Genomic DNA, 20,388 nt, shown 5'->3' on the forward strand with positions numbered 1-20,388 from the left:
CATCCGTGTACATGAGTCTGTAATACCTTTAATTATTTATCTTGGATAAATTCCAGATCAAGTGGTATCAAAGCTCTAGGTTTACTAAGGTTAAACAAGCTTGTGCTGGATGTTGAATGCTAACTAGATCAAAGCTTAAATTAGGAAAAGAAGAGTTGGTTGAAGCTAACCCAGAAATTGGAAGAGTCCATCTTAAGAAGAAAATGTCAGAAGAAAGTCCCTTGGAATCAGACCCCCAGTTCATGGACAGTTTCATGGCCATGAGATCCATGGTAGATGAAATGTATAGGGAGTTTAAGAAAGGTAGAGATGCAGATTCATTACACTCCAAAGATAAAGGAGAAGAAGAATCTTTCCTCCATGACCACTCTAAAGGCAAAGGGAAAGAGGAAAATTTTCTCACACCTAATAGCCTTGAAAATAAGAAGATGACATCTTCGATAAAACTAGATGTTAAATTTGATTTGCCTATATATGATGGAGAATTAAATGCAGAGAAGCTGGACAATTGGATTAGACAGATTGATATGTATTGCAAGGTGCAGAAAATTGACTTAGATAGAAGTAAGATTTAGCTGGCCAGCCTATGCCTTGGAGGCACTGCCTTGGTATGGTGGGAAGGCAGGACGCAAACTGACATGAAGAAACATGGTAAGATTCTTTTTGTTTGGAGTGAATTTGTTTTTGCAATAAAAAAACAATTCTATCCATTGGCTTATATGCAACAAACTATGATGAGCTGGCAAACTCTTCGACAACTCAAAGGGCAAAGTGTGCAAGGTTACACTCAAGAATTTAGGAAAAGAGCTTTGATTCTAGGAATTTCTGTAGACTCACCTGAGACTGTTGAAGTATATAGGTGGTCTACACAGCTACATGAGGCACACTATCCTCATGTTTAATCCCACTAGTATAGATGAGGTATCCGTTCAGGCTACACATCTAGAAGCTAGAGGTAAAAATGGGAAACCAGAAGTTGGGGGATCATCCCAACCCACTGCAAGCAAGAATAAAGAGAAAAGAAAACAGAAATGGAAAGAAAGGAAGGCTAAGGCTGTACAAAAGACAAACTCTTCATGCACTCACTGTAAGAAGGAGGGGCATGATGATGAACACTGTTGGATTTTGCATCCGGAGCTAAAACCTAAGAAGTTTGAGGGCAAGAAGAAGAAGACTGCTGCAGCTATTCAAAAGGACTTGGGGTCAGACTCAGGGGATGAAACAACAATCGCAGCTACATGTATAAAAGGTAAAAATTCTGAAGCATCTACTAGTAATTCTGCACAATCAACTGATAATGAAGAAAATGAGAGGAAAAGGCATGAGCTTTTTCATATTCGAGTTATTTCCAAACATCAAAAGATTGATACTTTGTTTGATAGTGGCTCACAAGTAAATTTAATTTCTGAAACAATTGTAAAGAAGTTGGGATTACTAACCACACCTCACAAGAAACCATATCCATTAGGTTGGTTATGTGATAAAGCACAGCTACAAGTGACTAGACAATGCAAACTTAAGTTTTCGTTTGGGTCAACATTTGTAGATGAGGTTGAGTTAGATATAGTTCTTTTGGATATATGTGGAATTGTTATAGGAAGTCCTTACTTGTATGATAAAAAAACTATTTTCTATAGAGCTCAGAACAAGTATCTACTCATTAAAGATGGAATCAAATATATTGTAAGAGCTCATAAACTCAAGAATAATTATACTCTCATAAACTCAGGGAAGATGAAACGAATTGTAAATTCATGCAAACAATTTTCACTGATGGTTGAAAAGAAAAAGAAACTTGATAAAACCAATGTATTTGAGGGTTGTGATGCTAAACAACAAGCTGATTTAGAAAAAGTTGTTTCAGAATATGATATACTGTTTCAAGAACCTAAAGGTCTGCCACCCAAAAAGGAAATAGTGCATGATATTAATTTGCAGCAAGATGCTCCATTGCCTAACATCGGAATGTACAGGTTGTCCACTTTAGAGAATGCAGAAATCAAGAAGCAGGTACATGAGCTGTTCGAGAAGGGGTTCGTCAAACCTAGCACATCACCATGTGGGGCTCCAATCGTCTTGGTGAGAAAGAAAGATGGCTCGTGGAGAATGTGCTTGATTACCGAGCACTGAATAAGATAACGATAAAAAATCGTTATCCCCTTCCTCGCATAGATGATCTATTAGATTGAAAGACGCTGTTTATTTTTCCAAGTTAGACTTGCATAGTGGATATCATCAGGTCAGAGTTGCAGAGCAAGATGCATGGAACACTGCTTTCAAAACAAAGCAAGGATTGTATGAGTGGCTGGTTATTCCTTTTGGTTTAACTAATGCTCCTGCTACTTTCATGAGAGTAATGAATGATATACTCATACCTTTTCTTGATAATTTTGTTATTGTATATCTGGATGACATTCTTATATTTAGCAAAACGTGGGAAGAACATTTAAAGCATGTTAAGTAGACTCTAGATGTTTTGAAAAGAGAAAATCTTTATGTTAAACTCTCAAAATGTGAATTTGGCAAAACATCTTTGAATTATTTGGGTCATATGGTAGGGGGTGGTGAATTGAAGACAGATCCCTCTAAGGTCGCAGTGATTATAAACTGGCTTAAACCCAAATTTGCTACGGAAGTTAGAAGCTTCTTAAGAGCAGCACAATATTGGAGAAAATTTATTTCTAACTTTTCCTTAATTGCAGCTCCCTTACATGCTTTAACAGGATTGAACAAGGTGTTTCAATGGGGAGGCAAACAACAGAAAGCCTTCGACACCTTGAAAGAAAAGATTAGTACAACACCAGTACTAGCACTGCCCGATCTTCAAAGACCATTTGAGATTCAAATGGATACCAGTGACTACGCCATGGGAGCAGTGTTCATATAGCACGGTAAACCCATATGTTATCAATCAGAGACATTTAATTCTACAGTAGTTAACTATCCCACATATGATAAAGAATTGTATGCATTAATACAAAGTGTGAAAAAGTGGAAACATTACTTAATGGGCAAAGAGACAATTATACATACTGATCATCAACCACTTCAATATTTACACTCCTAAACTAAGTTGCAGCAATCAAGGCACTATAGATGGATGAATTTTCTACAACAGTTTCATTTAGTCATCAGATATAAAAAGGGCACACACAATGAAGTTGCATAGATGTTGTATAGACCAATTATAAATGCATCTACTATACTTAAGCATAATTCAGTATTGCATGAGAGCTACATTGAACAATATGCTCAAGATATAGATTTTAAAGATGTATATGCAACTTTAAGTCAATGCAAACGAGTAGAAGAATTGGATTATCATGTTAAGGACAACCTCTTGTATCATTTTGGGAAGCTATGCAGTCTACAAATTGAAAAAGTAAAGATAATTCGAGAAGCACACACTTCTCTAATATCAGGTCACTTTGGTGTAAGTAAAATAGTTGCACAACTGCAAAGATTTTGTTATTGGCCAAAAATGAATGAGACAGTTTCTAGATATGTAAGAGGGTGTACTATGTGTGCTAAAAGCAAGCCCAACAATAGAAAACTAGACTTGTACACTCCATTACCAGTTCCTTCTCATCCTTGGGAAAGTGTTTCCATGGACTTTGTTGGAGGACTGCCTAAATCTAGGAAAGGTCATGACCATTTATATGTTGTTGTGGATAGGTTCAGCGAAATGTGTATTTCGATACTTTGTAATAAATAGATTACAGCTGAACAAACTACAAAGTTGTTCTTTCAGCATGTATGGGTTCATTTTGGATTACCCACTTCCATTATATCTGATCGAGATACCCGATTTGTTGAGAAATTTTGGTCGAGTTTGTGGGAACTGATGGACACCAAGTTGAAGAAGAGCACAACTTTTCATCTGCAAAGGCCAAATAGAAGTGGTCAATAGGACAGTGATCCAGTTGCTCAGAGGCTATTGCAGTAAGCGTCCCAAACTTTGCGATGAACATTTATGTTATGTGCAGCATGCTTACAACCAAGCTAAACATTCTTCTACACAGAGATCTCCTTTTCAGACTTGTTTTGGTTTCACACCAATGTCTCCCTTGGATTTTGTCTTTGGTAAAGACACAACGGTTGATGGACACAAAGATGTGGACAAGGCAACCAGGTTCATTGAACAAATCCAAGAGATTCACCAGGCAGTATAGGAACAGCTAGAAAAGAGCCAAGCCAAGTACAAGGCAAGGCATGACAAGCATCAGATGGAGCATAGTTTCCAAGTTGGTGACCAAGTGTAGATGTTTATCAACAAAGACAGAATGCAAGGTGAAGGTAAAAAGCTAAAACCAATAAGGTATGGACCTTTCAAGATACTTGAGAAAATTGGTGAGAATGCTTTTCACCTTGATCTACCAGCTTACATGCACATCTACTCAGTGGTTAATGCAGACAGCTTGAGACTATTTGAACCTTCATTAATTGAAGATTTCGAAAAGCAGAGTCAATTGCCTTCTATAGATGATCTATTACCCGAATATCTTAATGAATTGCAGGAAGATACAGTTTTAGACAGGAAGGTAAGGACCACGCACAGAGGGGATGTTGAGTACCTCAGGATTGGACTCAAAGGTTCAAAGCCAAGCAGTGCAAAATGGATAGAAATTGAGCAAGCGAGGAAGCAATAGCCTCACTTGATTGATGCTTAAAGAAAGCCAACTTTTGGTGGTCCAAAAGCTTTTTCAGTGAGAAGGCCGTGATCCGAATTGGATCCTAAAACACTCTCTAAGTTTTCATGACTGTTTCAATTATGCTGAAAGATTAAAGTCCAAGTAAAATCAAAGCTATCAGAAAGAATCCTCGTAACATTGACAATTGTGGCCAAAGCGGAGCAACGAGGACCCTCGGTCGAGCGCGCAGACCGTTGGCCCATGGTGAACGCGCGATGGCGCAAAACTGACAAAATGGGAGATCAAATCCAGAAACGAGGGTGGTTTCTGATTAGCGCTAATCGCGTATCGCAGGGCATCCCCCTTAGTGAAGGAAAGCCTCGAAGTGCCCGGACCTGAAATTGCTATGAAAAGCAGACAAGTAATGTTTTCGGTTCCGTAAAGCGGGATTCCACAAACCGGCAGGATATCGGAAGGCTTTGAGGCGGTAAGCAATTTTGACTGAGTCCCGCCTGATGCCACACATCAAGCGACACGCGTCTGGCGGATGAGAGAGAAAACCGCCCACATCGGACGGGTAAATGTCGTGCGACTTACCCGCCCAATATAAAGGACAACCGTAGGATCTAGGGGGGCCCAGATCAACGGCGGAGATGCGTCTCGATGACTGATCGGATTTGACCAATAAAAAAGCAGGATTCAACAAGATTTGGAGTCCGACGTGGATGATGAGTTGATAGACGATTCGTGTTTGCAGGCGATCTTGAAGCAAACAGAATAAACGACCATTCAAATATGATTCAAGGAATCTGACACCCAGTTCGTTGGCAAACAGGTGGACACCTGTTGGCGAGGTGTTACCTGGTGATGATGACGTAGAGCAGAGGATTTCGAACGGACAGAGGGCAGGTAACCAGAAGGACAGGAAGAGGAAACGAACAGTCGAAAGAACAGACTGGCTTTAAAGCCATGAATTGACAGAAGTAGATGACAGGAAAAAGAGGCAGAAATCGAGAAGACAAACATAAAAGTAGTGACATGAGTTAGTTATACGAAACTAGCTAAGAGCAGAGAGTAGTAGCCGAGCCGACCTGAAGGCAGCATCTAGCCAGACAGAGCCAGAGTAGAGTCCGAGAGTCTGTGTACTCCAGAAGGCTTGAGAGGTTCAAGCAAACTCCTCGACATAGGCCTGTCATACTACTTTGACCCTCAGAGGTCAAGTTCAATAAGGAGAGTCTGTGTACTCCAGTTCTACTGACTTATATCTGTTAAGTGAGACCCAATTTGAGTTCACTGTTGTAAAACACTGCTTGAAAACATAATAGAGAGGCCACCACTGAAGGCTGGACCAGGAGACGTAGCCCAGGAGTATTGGGTGAACTCCTTATTAAACCTGTTGTGTTTACATGTTTGACTGTTATGTTTTTCTCTGATTGCCTCATTGTCTATGTATACTAGCAATCTTATCGATCCGTTGCATAAGTAACATAAGCACATCCATGCATATGAGTCTGTAATACCTTTAATTATTTATCTTGGATAAATTCCAGATCACCAACATTTTATATTTTATCATGCTCCTTTAATTAGAATAGACTTTGTAAAGATGTCAAATCTGAAAGCTATTTTTAACATGAAAAATGCTAGATGGAAAAAATGGAAACTCTTTGTAATAAGAATCACATGACATCAACTTGCTACATTATACTACTTTTGATACCAGTGAAATATTTAATTCATTATGGAAATAATAATAATATTCCCTAAACAGGTTGTTTCCGATAGGAGGATAGAAAGCTCGTCAAATTTGAAAAGAATTAACAGAGATGTGCCAAGGATATTGTGTACTAAACTCGATGGGGAATAACAATCAAATGGTGCAATGACTAGATGGGGTATAACAATCAAATGGTGCAAAGATTAAGTGGGGATGAAAAAGTGTTGGTTAGAGTAGTTTCAATAATAAACAAGAGAAGTTGTAGGGCAGCAAGTCACTGCCTTGAGTGGGGCAAAGATTAGATGGGGATGAAAAAGTGTTGGTCAGAGTAGTTTCAATAATAAACAAGGGAAGTTGCAGGGCAACAAGTCACTGTCTTGAGCGGAGCTAGGAAAAGATTGAGTAGGATGCACTTGACGTATTGGGATTATCACATAGAATGAATTTAGGATCATTTGGCAGCACTATTCAGCTCTTCATAAGTCCTCCCTTATGTAATACTTGTGTGTAAAAGTTCTTTAACCCCTAGCAAAAAATGGCACCTAGAACTCAAATCGATTCCAACTGTAGGGACAAAAGCACAAAATCTCGGCTGAAAGTGAAAAATGTGGATAGAAGTTTCAAACTTTCACCTAATTTGCAGGGGCAGAAGAACATATGTCAATAATTTCGACGTAATATTTACACTTTGGAGTATATTCTTTGCACGGTCTTCTGTACAAAACCCAAGGTTCTTGTTAAGCCCATGCCTTACATTATCACCGTCAAGAACATAAATGAGCTTTCCTCTAGAGATTGCAATATATGACTTAGTGTGCAAGCCAATGTACTTTTGCTTGTATTGTTTTTGTATTATTTTTCCTCTAGAGTAACAAAGAACACAACTAAAAGGGCCAAAAGCACCAGTGGGCAAGCAAGATACGTAAAACACCTCATATCATATTAATCGACGGAAGTGATGGAGGTTGGGTCATATCATATCAATTGGCAGAAGTGATGGAGGCTGGGTTGTTTGGGGCTATTCTAGGAGGCGGAGGAGGGCGGAAGGTGAATTGCACATGCTCTTTGAAATGGGCCATCTAGGCCTCCAACTTTTCAACTTTCTCAGAGAGTAGATTTTAGCCGCGCCAGACCACCACCACACTTTCCTAGGTATGGCACTAAAAATAGTGCATCTAGTTCAATGTTGCGATAAGCTCTGCATGTTCCTCTTGCCTCACACACCTGTGATAGCCAGGCTATCCATAATTGTCTGGATGAGGTCTTGACAACAATCCATGCCGCATGTTTGTTGCCACTCCCTCACGAGCAAACCCCCCTCAGTGGTGGCTTCTCATGGTGTGGCCACCTCGGCCACCAATTGAAACTCCCGGGCCTCTGCCTCCTCGAACCTTTGAACCATCCTTGCAATTGCCACTAGATCTTCCTCCCCCACAGCCTGCCGAAGCCAATGAACCATCACATCCTGTATGTTTTCCACTAGATGTCAGTGCCATCAGGGATTGACAGTCATCACCCACAAGGTCTGCCAAATTAGGCTTCGGATGGGACGACTTGTGCGAAATGTGAGGTGCCAGCCTCATTCCAATCCACCATAAAACACTGATCGAAAGAGCCAATGGAGGGCTTCCCTTTTCCCACAACTAGGACTATCTACCTACTATTCGAGCCGAGCTGTTGGGCACTCGGTCTCACCACCAACAACATAGAACCACCGACGCGTGAGGGGAAAATGTTGCCTGCCACCCAGTCTTCCACCCATGGTGCACTACGCCACCAGGACAAAATTACCCTAGTTGAAGAACTAGTGAGGGCACCAAGAACAGAGTCTCTCCACGCCCGAACACGCACCTCCCTACCCCAATTGCTCGGCAGAAGAATTCCCCACCCTCTGTTGAACCACTGTTGCTCCAGGATAAATGAATTATCCTGTTTGTTGCTCCGACTCACTAAATGTATGCGCATGCTTAACCAATACTTCACCAGGTTATAGCTTCATGGGAGCCGGAAGGATCGTCGACGGTAAATCTGCAACCTTTCCGACACCAGTCTTGCTCATGACTTAGAAATTTCCCTCTCCAACTTCACACACCAGGAGCCGTAATAACACCATCCACCATTCAAGATTTTGAAATTGACCCAGGTCCTATCCAGAATATAACAAGCCTCCTCCCCGGCCATGAACGCTCCTCTAACTTCACCACCTGAAACGTACCCTTCGAGCGAATGTTTCACACACTCAAGATTTAGTGCCCCTGATCTCAACAATACCTGCGCGGTCCTTCAGGGCTTGCAATCATGTCGTTCAACACCCCAATTAGGGAGACCTCCTCCAAGGCCACAATTTTGCTAAACTCTTCCAGAATACCCTCATGGGGCGGAGCGGGCCATCCACTGACAAAATCCTGACCTTGGTGACCACTACCCCAATTGGTGAGCTTATCTGTAGCTTTGTTTCCCTCCCGATCTACATGTTCGGTGATGATATAATCAAAGGAGGAGATTCTTGACCTGATCTTCTCCCCGATGTATTCCAAGCGCCAACTCTTGATCACCTTCTCTAGGGGGGATCCATGAATTAGTTTCTACAACATTGATATGGCAATTTTTGAATCACCTGTGACCTGTAGAGTTAACACTCCTTGCTCAAACGCTGTTTGAAGTCCTTTCTCCAATGCCAAGAATTCAACCACGTTGTTAGTGGTGCTGCCACATGAGGCTGCATAGAACTTTATGACACGCCCCTTGTCGTCTCAAATGACTCCTCTGATTCCTGCCGGACCCAGATTCCCTTTGGAAGCGCCATCAAAATTAAGTTTGTGGAATCCTTTTGGGGGAAGGAGGAAGGAGTTTGGTGAACGCTCCTACATATGTTGAATGTTCGTCGATCCTGTAGCAATGGCCCCTTGGGCTAATTCTAACGCTACCAAGATTCTTTGTTCACTGCCTTCCGCTTTCCAGTCCTCTTCTGTCCACCGGCCTATAGAGATGGTTTCTTTGATGTTTCACATGATTTTTGACCATATCTGATCGGTCGGTAGACTTTCCGAGTGGAATACTGCATGGTTCCTTGCTTTCTAGATATTCCAGAGGACGAAGCCTTGACAGAGACACCACGCCCTATTGACGATGGGATTTTTGAAGAGTGGCCAGTGCCATGCTTGCATAGATTCAGCGAAGCTATTCAGCAACCTGTCGCATACCCCAAATAGAGATGCAACCCGATCCCATAGAGCTTGGGCCTTTGGGCAGGAGTTTAGAAGATGATCTGTTGTTTCCTTTTTGGTTGCGTAGAGAGGGCATCTAGATGGGCCACAAAATCCTGTTGGAAATAACACTGAGAGGGGGGGTGAATTAGTGTTTACAGTTCAATAATTTTTCATTTCCCAAACATATTTATATATGCTACTTCTGTGAAGTGAACTTGCGTGTACACGCTACTGTGATTAGAGAAACTAGCATATACCCAGAGAACTTATGATTTAGTCAATTTATCATGCGTTGAACCTTAATTAGTGCATTAGTAACTTGTTAAACAATGCAGTAAAAATATAATAAACCATCACACATAAGCAACACACATGAACACCAAGATTTAAGGTGGAAACCAAATGCGGGAGAAAAACCACCTGCTGCTGTCGACTCTGTCTTCTTTTAATATTAAGAAAATCTGTTTACAATCTTGTACTGGTGTAGACTCACACTAGTACGCAGGCACCCACCTGCAGAAGGCTATAACCTTCTCTCCTTTCCAGCTTCTACTGGAAGGGAGCTACAACTCCCTAGCTCTTGTACTAGCCAATGTGTTTACTAGTACGTAGGCGCCGACATACAAAAGGCTACGACCTTCTCTCTTCCTCCAGGGGCCACGTTTCATAAATTTTCAGACTGGATGCTCCTGGTACACAACAATACAAATGAAGGTCTCGTTTCATCAAATTTCCATACTAGACCCATCAAAAACTTTGAAACTCAAACTGCATCAACCAACAATCAGTTAATTTGAACAATCAGATCACTATCACCAGAATACTGCGCTGAACCCAGAAACCTGCATCATCATTCAGAACCAGCTGTAACCTCAAAAACCATGTATCATAATGTATACACTACTTTACTGAACCCAACTTGCGTGTATATGCTACTTCTTTTAACCAAACCTGCGTATACCTTCAAAGCCCACTGAAACATAAAACTTTTGAATCAAGTCTGTACCAACCAACAATATACTGAACATCTATTGTCAATTTATAGAGCTTTACACAAACAGTAGCAAAGATAACCCTTTTTACTTAGACAATCAATCAATTAGACACCAAACTCCTTATGCATTCAGTTTTACATTCAGATCTAAGAAGACTTAATTGTCAGACAACAATAAAACAACAAAACTGATCAGATAGATGAGTCAGATATGAAGAATAGGTCTTTCTTTTGTATATGCTACTTGGAAGAGTAGAACCTGTGTGTATACACGCTTTTACCGAGACGAACCAACGTATAGATCTGCAAATATTAACTCATAACTTTGCTGTTATTCCAAACTTTAGACAAACCCAGATCATGACATTTAAATAATAAAACAGGTGTACACAATCAGATCTAGCCCAACCAATATCAGATCATTCAATGATAAGTCATTTCAGGTCTCATGATCTTGATCCAACATTGAATTCAAGGTGCACATAATATTTTAGATCAAATCACAAACACAACCCCTGCAACATAAAATATACTTTAGATAGAAGTATTCCTGAGAAAACCCTTTTACTTGCACACTCTGGCCTTATGATCTTCTCCTCCTTATATAGTTTTAGGCCTTTCTCAATACCTCAGACCAAAACCACTTAGGACCTGTGGTATTCTTGGACGGGATCAAATAGTCATTACTCCACTCAATATTGTGGGCTAATACCATGGTATTGACCCCTGGTATTCTTTGCTCTTGATTTTCCTTGATTTTCCAACATATACACGCTGTTCTTTTTGTGAAAGTGCATGTATACGTATACGCTCCTTTTGTTCTGTGAACTAGCGTGTATACGCTGTTTTGACTAATTGGACCAGCGTACACATCTTAAACTGATTTACACCATCTTTTTCCTTCAACTTATTTATTCTGATCAGTAGACCTTAGTTCTATCCACTTGTTCTTTTATATCAATGCCCTGTTACATCTAAATAGACCTGTTACATTGTGATTTTCCTTTCATCAAAACTGAATTGATCTGTGAGTGAGTTGCCATCAAAGACAACACTTGTATCATAATGCCAACAATCTCCCCCTTTGGACTTGATGGCAACCATGATGGTGTTGATTATTGCAAGTTGTAGAAACTGTTAGAGATAACATGTAACACCAACACCAAAATATTTTCCCCCTTTGACATCAAGGGCAAAGGGTGGACCAACCTACTATCCTTCTTTGATATACATTATGCTGTCCATGCTCCCTCTGAGTACATGCAAAGTCTGCAAAGATATGTTTCAAAATAATAACATGACTCTAGAACTCGACTGAGTATGACCTCCCTAAGACCAATGACTCATACATACATCAATTATCCAACCAAGTGGGGATACACCACATTTGACTCATCCACCCAACCAAGTGGGGATATATCAATTGTTTATACATGACAACAATACAACAATTATTACATCATCCATCCCAAGCATAGTGGGGAAACAAATTACATAATATATCCAATAGGACTCATTCAAATATAGATTATGACAGGGGTCATATCACCCCCTAGATCTTTACATGACTTATGAAACAAATGATATAAATATCTGAAACCATCGTTGAACTCAGCAATCGTAATGCCAACAATGCAAAATGCATGTGAAGGCTAAAGCTCCCCCTAACCCTGTGCATAGTCAACAAGTCATTCATCAAGGCATCTTTGTCAGTCAGATACAAATCAATGAACAAAACATATCGTTAGACTGTAATCATCAATATCAGATAGAGCACCCATATCAGAGTTTGGCCCACTGTTTTTCTGTTAGAAAAACATATACGCTACTTCAGCCACAGAAACCCGCGTGCATACGCGACTATACTTCATGAAACCTGCGTATAATAACCTTCCTCTGAAAACTGGATTTAACAGCAGGATGATGCAACAACTACTCCGAGCTTTTGTCTAAGATATTTAAAAGTTTCTCTGGGAAGCGGTTTGGTGAATATATCAACAACCTGTTCTTTGGAGGGAACATACTCCAACTTAACTTTTTGTTCAAGCATTTGTTCACGTAGAAAATGGTACTTACTGGGTATGTGTTTGGTCTAGGAGTGCATGACAGGATTTTTCGAAATACTGATGACACTTGTATCATCACATAGAATGGAAATGGGTGGAGTACATGTGATTTGAATGTCTTGCAATGTTTGCATCATCCAAAGTATTTGTGTGCAGCAAGATGCAACAACCACATATTCTGCTTCAGCGGTAGATAAGGCAATCGAACTTTGTTTCTTGTTGAACCAAGACACTAGCCGTGAACCCATATAGAATGCACCTCCACTAGTGCTCTTTCGATCATCGACATTTTCTACCCAATCTGCGTTTGTATATGCATGAAGAGTAAGATCTATATCTTTAGGATACCATAGTCCAAAGTCCCGAGTTCCTTGAAGATATTTGAAAATTCTTTTAACTGCTTGAAGATGTGATTCCTTTGGATTTGCTTGGAACCTTCCAACAATTCCTACTGCATGCATGATATCAGGTCTGGTACTTGTTAGATAGAGCAAACTTCCAATCATAGATCTATATGTTGGTTGGTTTACTGCTGGTGATTCATCGTTAGAGCTGAGTCTGCATCTTGTTACCATTGGAGTACACACTAGTTTAGAATCTTCCATTCCGTACTTCTTCAAGATCTGCTCTAGATATTTTGTTTGTGAAAGGAAAATATCATATTTTGTTTGCTGTACTTGGAGACCAAGAAAATAAGTAAGTTCACCAAGTAAGGACATATCAAATTCTTATTGCATCACTGAAGCAAAATTCTGACTCATGGATTCTTCATTGCTACCAAAGATGATATCATCAACATAAACAACAATAATTAACAGTTTATCATTTTCAATCTTTGTGTATAAATTGCTATCTGTAGAACCTTTTGTGAAACCTTGTTGTTGTAAATATTTGTCAAGGCGGTAATACCAAGCCCTTGGAGCCTGTTTTAGACCATAGAGAGCATTTTTGAGCTTGCATATGAGTTTTGCATCATTTCCAAGAATGAATCCTTCTGGTTGTTCAATATAAACTTCTTCTAGATCTCCATTAAGAAAAGTTGATTTTATATCCATTTGATATACTTTGAATTTTCGAAAACTAGAAAGAGAAAGAAACATCCTTATGGCTTTAAGTCTGGCAACAGGTGCAAAAGATTCTTCAAAATCTATACTTTCTTATTGAGCATACCCTTTACAAACAAGTCTTGCCTTATTTCTAATAACTTCTCCATTTTCATTCAACTTATTCTTAAATATCCATTTTGTTCCTATAACATTTTTATCATGAGGTCTAGGAACTAATTCCCAAGTATCGTTTTTCTCAATTTGGTCAAGTTCTTCATCAATGGCCTTGACCCAACATTCACCTTTGTAGGCTTCATTTAAATTTTGAGGTTCTGTGGATGATAGTAATGCTAGATAACTTGAGGTCCCTGTAAGCGTTCTTCTTGTCTGTACTCCAGACCCTTTTTCTACTAGAATTTGAGATTCTGGATGATTCTTCTGAACATACCTAGATGGAGTCTTTTCCCTGTCTGTTGTATCTTCTTCTGGTGCTTCATTGGTTTCTTCTTCTATATCATTTTGATTTAATGCGGGAAAGCATTCCCCATCTTCCTCATTGTCATATTCCTCTGTTGATTTCATTTGTTCCAAATTTCTGCATGCTTCATCAATTACAACATCAATGCTTTCAAAAATTTTCCGAAGTCTTTTGTTATAAAATTTGTATTCTTTACTTCTGGATGAATAACCAAGAAGAATTCCTTCGTATGCTCCGGGTTCAAACTTACCAAGTTTTTCATCAGTGCTTTTGATGAAACATTTGCTTCCAAAAACTCTAAAGTGTTTGACAGTAGGAGGCTCACCATACCAAAGTTCATATGGAGTTTGATTGCTATTTACCCGAACATTCACTTTGTTGAGAATAGTCACGACAACAAATGCAGCATCACCCCAGAAGGTTGCAGGAGTTCCAGATTCATCAAGCATAGCTTGAGCCAATTGTTGAACTGTTTTGTTCATTCTTTCCACTGCGCCATTTTGCTGAGGAGTTCTTGCGACGGAGAATTGCCTTTTTATTCCATGTTGTTCACAAAAGTCAAAGAATTCATTTGATATGAATTCTCCCCCTCGATCAGATCTAAGACATTTGATTTTTCGATTTGATTCATTTTCAACTAAAGCTTCAAAGGCTTTAAACTTTTCAAATGCTTCATCTTTATGCTTTAGTAGACCTATCCAACACATCCTGGAAAAATAATCAATAAATAAAATAAAATATTCTTCTCCACGAGCTGATTTTTTCCTTGTTGGTCCACATAAATCAGTATGGATGAGTTAAAGAGGTTTACTTGTTGATCCTTCTTTTTCACTGAAGTGAACTCTGGTTTTCTTAATTACTTGACATGGTTTGCATATGGTATTTTCTGGGACGCTGATATCTGGAAGATCACGAACTGACTTGAGTCTGCATGCTTTTCTTATCTGAGAAAAGCTTAGATATCCCAATCTTCTATGCCATAGCCAGTTTTCATCTGTTTTGTTTAGATAGCATTGTTGTTGTCTTTCTTCGAGTATGTATAAATTATTTGGAGTTCTTATACCATTGATCACGGTCTTTCCTGTATCAAGCTTACGAACCACATATCTGTTTGATCGAAAAACAACTTCATTTCCTTGATCACACATTTGACTCACACTCAACAAGTTATGTTTTAAACCATCTACATACATGACATTTCTGTCTTTAACCTTTTCTTTCAAGAAAACATAACCTTTACCTTTAATGACCGTTGGTGTGTCATTTCCAAATGAGACATTATTTTCCTTTTCTAAAGCATTATAAGAATGAAGTTTCTCTTTATCACCTATCATGTGTTTGGAGCTTCCGCTGTCGATGTACCACCAATTCTCTTGTCCTTCTACATACAGAGCTATGCCACATTTTTCTGATTGAGATTCCTTCTTTCTCCATATCTTGGAATTTAATGATGATTGCTCTTTTTGAAGTGTTAGCCAAAATTTGTTCATGCATTCAGATTCTTTATGACCAAAGTTGTTACAAATCGAACATTCTATTTCATATTCAAGAGGAGAAAAGTTATTATAGGAATTTTTCTTGATTCCAGTTACACTCCTTTGATTTCGTGCTTCTCTAGTCATGATGGTTTTGTAAGCAACACATTGAGCAACCTTATGCCCAAAGTTATGGCATGAAAAACATTGCTCATTAAAGAAGTTTCTGCGATCATAGAATCTTTTGGCATTGTTTATTTGTTGGTTGAAGCTTCTACTGATATTCATCCTTGGAGTAAATTGAAAATGACTTACCTGATGAGTACTTTTAGGCCTTTCTTTGTTGATGATTGACATACTGTTCACTGGTATTTGCTGCATCAAGATAGCTTTTGGTGGAGGTTGACGGATTCTGTGATTGAGATGATTCTTCAGTGTATCCAAGACCTGTCTTTATAAGGGGAGAACGTTGAACTTTGATGATTTCATTTAAAGTTTTTGATCCTTTAACAAATTTAAGATTAAGAGATTTTGTCTTCTCAAGTTCTTTTCTTAGATCCACAATTTCACATTCTAGATTGTCATTGTGTTTATCTCTTTCAGTTAGTTGATGTGTCAATGTATCTATGATCATATTCTTTTCTTCTAAACAGATTTTGAGTTTTGTGATTTCTTCAAGAAAGTCTTCCTCTTCTCAGGCATCCAAAAAATCATCATTGTCATAGGCCATGAGAAGTCTATAATCTTGTTCAGTTTCATCTTCATCACGATTAGATAAACCAGCGCTATCTTCATGTGTATAGCAACTACTATTGACAACCTGTTTTCTATTTCCTTTTGCATATTCCTTTCCCTTTTCATATTTATCTTCATGAGGACATTTGGCAGCATAATGGCCAACTCTACCACAAGCAAAGCATTTGAATGGTAGCTTACCTCTGAATCTTCTGGAACCCCATTGAACCTTCTTGAAAAAATTTACCTCATCGTTTTCTTCTAAAATGTATCCTGGTTCATTTGCTCTTCCTTTTCTTTTCCCTTTGATGAAGCTTTAAAAAAGTCTCTCATATCTAATGGACCTCCTTTCCTCATTTCAAAGGCAGTTAGGATTCCATGGAGTTGAGTCTCAGTAATAGTTTGAAGATCCTGTTTTTCTTCTATGGCAGATACTTTTGACTCAAATTTAGAAGACAAAGATCTCAAAATTTTCTCAACTAAAGTAGCTTCTTTTATCTCTTCACCCATTGAAGATTGGTGATCTGATATATTCCATGCCTTCATGATTATTCATCTTGAAAGATCTTCCTTCAAGCGATCAAGCTTCTTTTGAAGGGACTGCTCTGATACCAATTGTTGGAAATAATATTGAAGGGGGGGGGGGTGAATTAATATTTACAGTTCAATAATTTTTCATTTCCCAAACAAATTTATATACACTATTTCTGTGAAGTGAACTTGCGTGTACACGCTACTGTGATTAGAGAAATCAACGTATACCCAGAGAACTTATGATTTAGTCAATTTATCATGTGTTGAACCTTAAGCAGTGCATTAGTGACTTGTTAAACAATGCAGTAAAAACATAATAAACCATCACACATAAGCAACACACATGAACACCAAGATTTAAGGTGGAAACCCAATGAGAGAGAAAAACCACCTACTGCTATCATCTCTGTCTTCTTTTAATATTAAGAAATTCTTTTTACAATCTTGTACTGGTGCACTCATACCAATACGCAGGCACCCACATGCAGAAGGCTACAACCTTTTCTTGTTTTCCAGCTTCTACTGGAAGGGAGCTACAATCCTCTAGCTCTTGTACTAGCCAGTGTGTTTACTAGTATGTAGGCGCTAGCCTACGAAGGCTACGACCTTATCTCTTCCTCCAAGGACACGTTTCATAAATTTTCAGACTGGATGCTCCTGGTACACAACAATACAAATGAAGATCTCGTTTCATAAAATTTTCATACTAGACCCAATAGAAAATTCGAAACTCAAACTGCGTCAACCAACAATCAGTTAATCTGAACAATCATATCACTATCACCAGAACACTGTGCTGAACCCAGAAACTTGCATCATCATTCAGAACCAACTGTAACCTCAAAAATCATGCATCAGAATGTATACGCTACTTTACTGAACCCAACCTGCGTGTATATGCTACTTCCTTTAACCAAACCTGCGTATACCCTCAAAACTACTGAAACATAAAACTTTTGAATCAAGTCTGTACCAACCAACAATATACTGAACATCTACTATCAATTTACAGAGCTTTACACAGGTAGTAGCAGAGATAACCCTTCTTACTTAGACAATCAATCAATCAGACACCAAACTCCTTATGCATTTAGTTTTACATTCAAATCTAAGAAGACTTCATTAACAAACAACAATAAAACAAAAAAAATGATCACATAGATCAGTTAGATCTGAAGAATAGGCTTTTCTTTTGTATACGTTACTTGGAAGAGTAGAACCTGCGTGTACACGCATTTTTATCGAGACGAACTAGTGTATAGATCTGCAAATATTAACTTATAACTTCGCTGCTATTCCAGACTTCAGACAAACCCAGATCATGACATTTAAAGAATAAAACAGGTGTACACAATCAGATTTAGCCCAACCAATATCACATCATTCAATGATAAGTCATTTCAGGTCTCATGATCCTGATCCAACATTGAATTCAAGCTGCACATAATATTTTAGATCAATTCACAAACACAACCCTTGCAACATAAAATATACTTCAGATAGAAGTATTCCTGAGAAAACCCTTTTACTTGCACACTCTGGCCTTATGATCTTCTCCTCCTTATATAGTTTTAGGCCTTTCTATATACTTCGGACCAAAACCACTTAGGACGCGTGGTATTCTTGGAATAGATCAAATAGTTGTTACTCTTCTCAATATTGTGGGCTAATACCATGGTATTGACCCCTGGTATTCTTTGCTCTTGATTTTCCAACATTTACTCGCTTTTCTTCTTCTGAAAGTGCGTGTATACATATATGCTCTTTTTGTTCTATGAACCAGCGTGTATACGTTGTTTTGACTAAGTGGACCAGCGTACACATCTTAAAATGCTTTACACCATCCTTTTCCTTCAAATTATTTATTCTGATTAGTAGACCCTAGTTTTGTCTACCTGTTCTTCTGTACCAATGCCCTGTTACATCTGAATAGACCTGTTACACTGTGAGTTGCCTTTCATCAAAACTGAACTGACGTGTGAGTGAGTTACCATCAAGGACAACACTTGTATCATAATGCCAACAAATCCTTTCTCTTAATATTGAGCCATATAAAGAATGCTACCTTTGGCCACATATTGAGAAGGATCAACAACGTTTAACAGGCTCTCAGCCTACAAATATGCAAAAGATTGTCCCTATAAAGGCTCCATCGCAAACATTCCGAGTGGAGCAAAGAAAGCCTCCAGTGATGGCAAAGTCGTTGTCCAAACCAGTGCAAAAGATGGAGACAAAACTTCCACCCAAACGAGCACCAAGACCAGCACCAAAACTACTGCCAAAGTCTCAGGTTTGACCAATTCCGTCACAATTTTGAACTTCTTTGTTTGAGCATTCTGATTTTCATTTCAATGTCTGTCTGATGATTGCAATTTTGTAATTTCATTTCTTTGCGTTATAGGTAAAGTCTGTAAAGGTCCCCTTGGTTCGTGAATTGCATTATGATCGGCCCAAGAAGAGGAGGCCTTTCAATGATGACTATGATCTTGAAGATGGTGGCAATGTTAGTAGCATGATCAGACAGATATTTGGGTAACATCTTACTTTTCCTTGATGAAATACTATTAACATGATTGAAATCTGGCCTTTGGTACTGTGGTTTTAATGACGATGACTTGCTCCATTGGATAATAGGAGAACATTTAATTCATTAGGGAATAATAATATTCCCAAAACAGATTGTTTACTATAAGAGGAAATAAGCTTTGTCAAAATTGAAGAAGATTAACAGAGATGTGCCCAGGATATTTTACTATATTACAGGTCCAGAATATGATTTGTACAGGAGATGTGTCTGAAGACAATGTTTCCATTTTATGGGGAAAAGATGAAATGTACACCCGGGTAATTGTTTTAGTGGCTAACATTTTATATTTTATTGCGCTCCTTTGATTAGAATAAACTTTTTAAAGATGTCAAATCTGAAAGCTATTTTTAACATGAAAAATGTTAGATGGAAAAAATAGAAAATCTTTGTAATAGGAATCACATGATAACGACTTTCTACATTATACTACTATAATTACCAGTAAAATATTTGATTCATTATGGAAATAATAATAATATTCCCTAAACAGATTGTTTACTATTAGGAGGAAAGAAAGCTTGTCAAACCCGAAAAGGGTTAACGAAGATGCGCCAAGGATATTTTGTACTAAACTCAATGGCATAACGATCAAATGGTGCAAAGATTAGATGGTGATGAAAAATAGTAGTTCCAATGATAAACAAGGGAAGTTGCAGGGCAGCAAGTCCAAGCCTTGAGCGGGGCTGGGAAAAGATTGAGCAGGATGCACTGGACGTATGAGCTTATTGTTTTCACTGAACAAGAAATTTGGGATTAGCACATAGAATGATTTTAGAATGAATTTAGGACCATTTGGCAACACTATTCAGCTTTATTAGACATCACCATGGCAAAGACCAAATATGAAGGATAAACATTGAATGCATATATTATTCACATAATATACATTTTATAATACATTGGAGTGATTGTTGGA

Source organism: Pinus tabuliformis, chromosome J, assembly GCF_031772625.1.
Source record: "Pinus tabuliformis cultivar Carrire ecotype Pingquan chromosome J, CPIR1, whole genome shotgun sequence".
In the NCBI taxonomy this organism is placed as follows: domain Eukaryota; kingdom Viridiplantae; phylum Streptophyta; class Pinopsida; order Pinales; family Pinaceae; genus Pinus; species Pinus tabuliformis.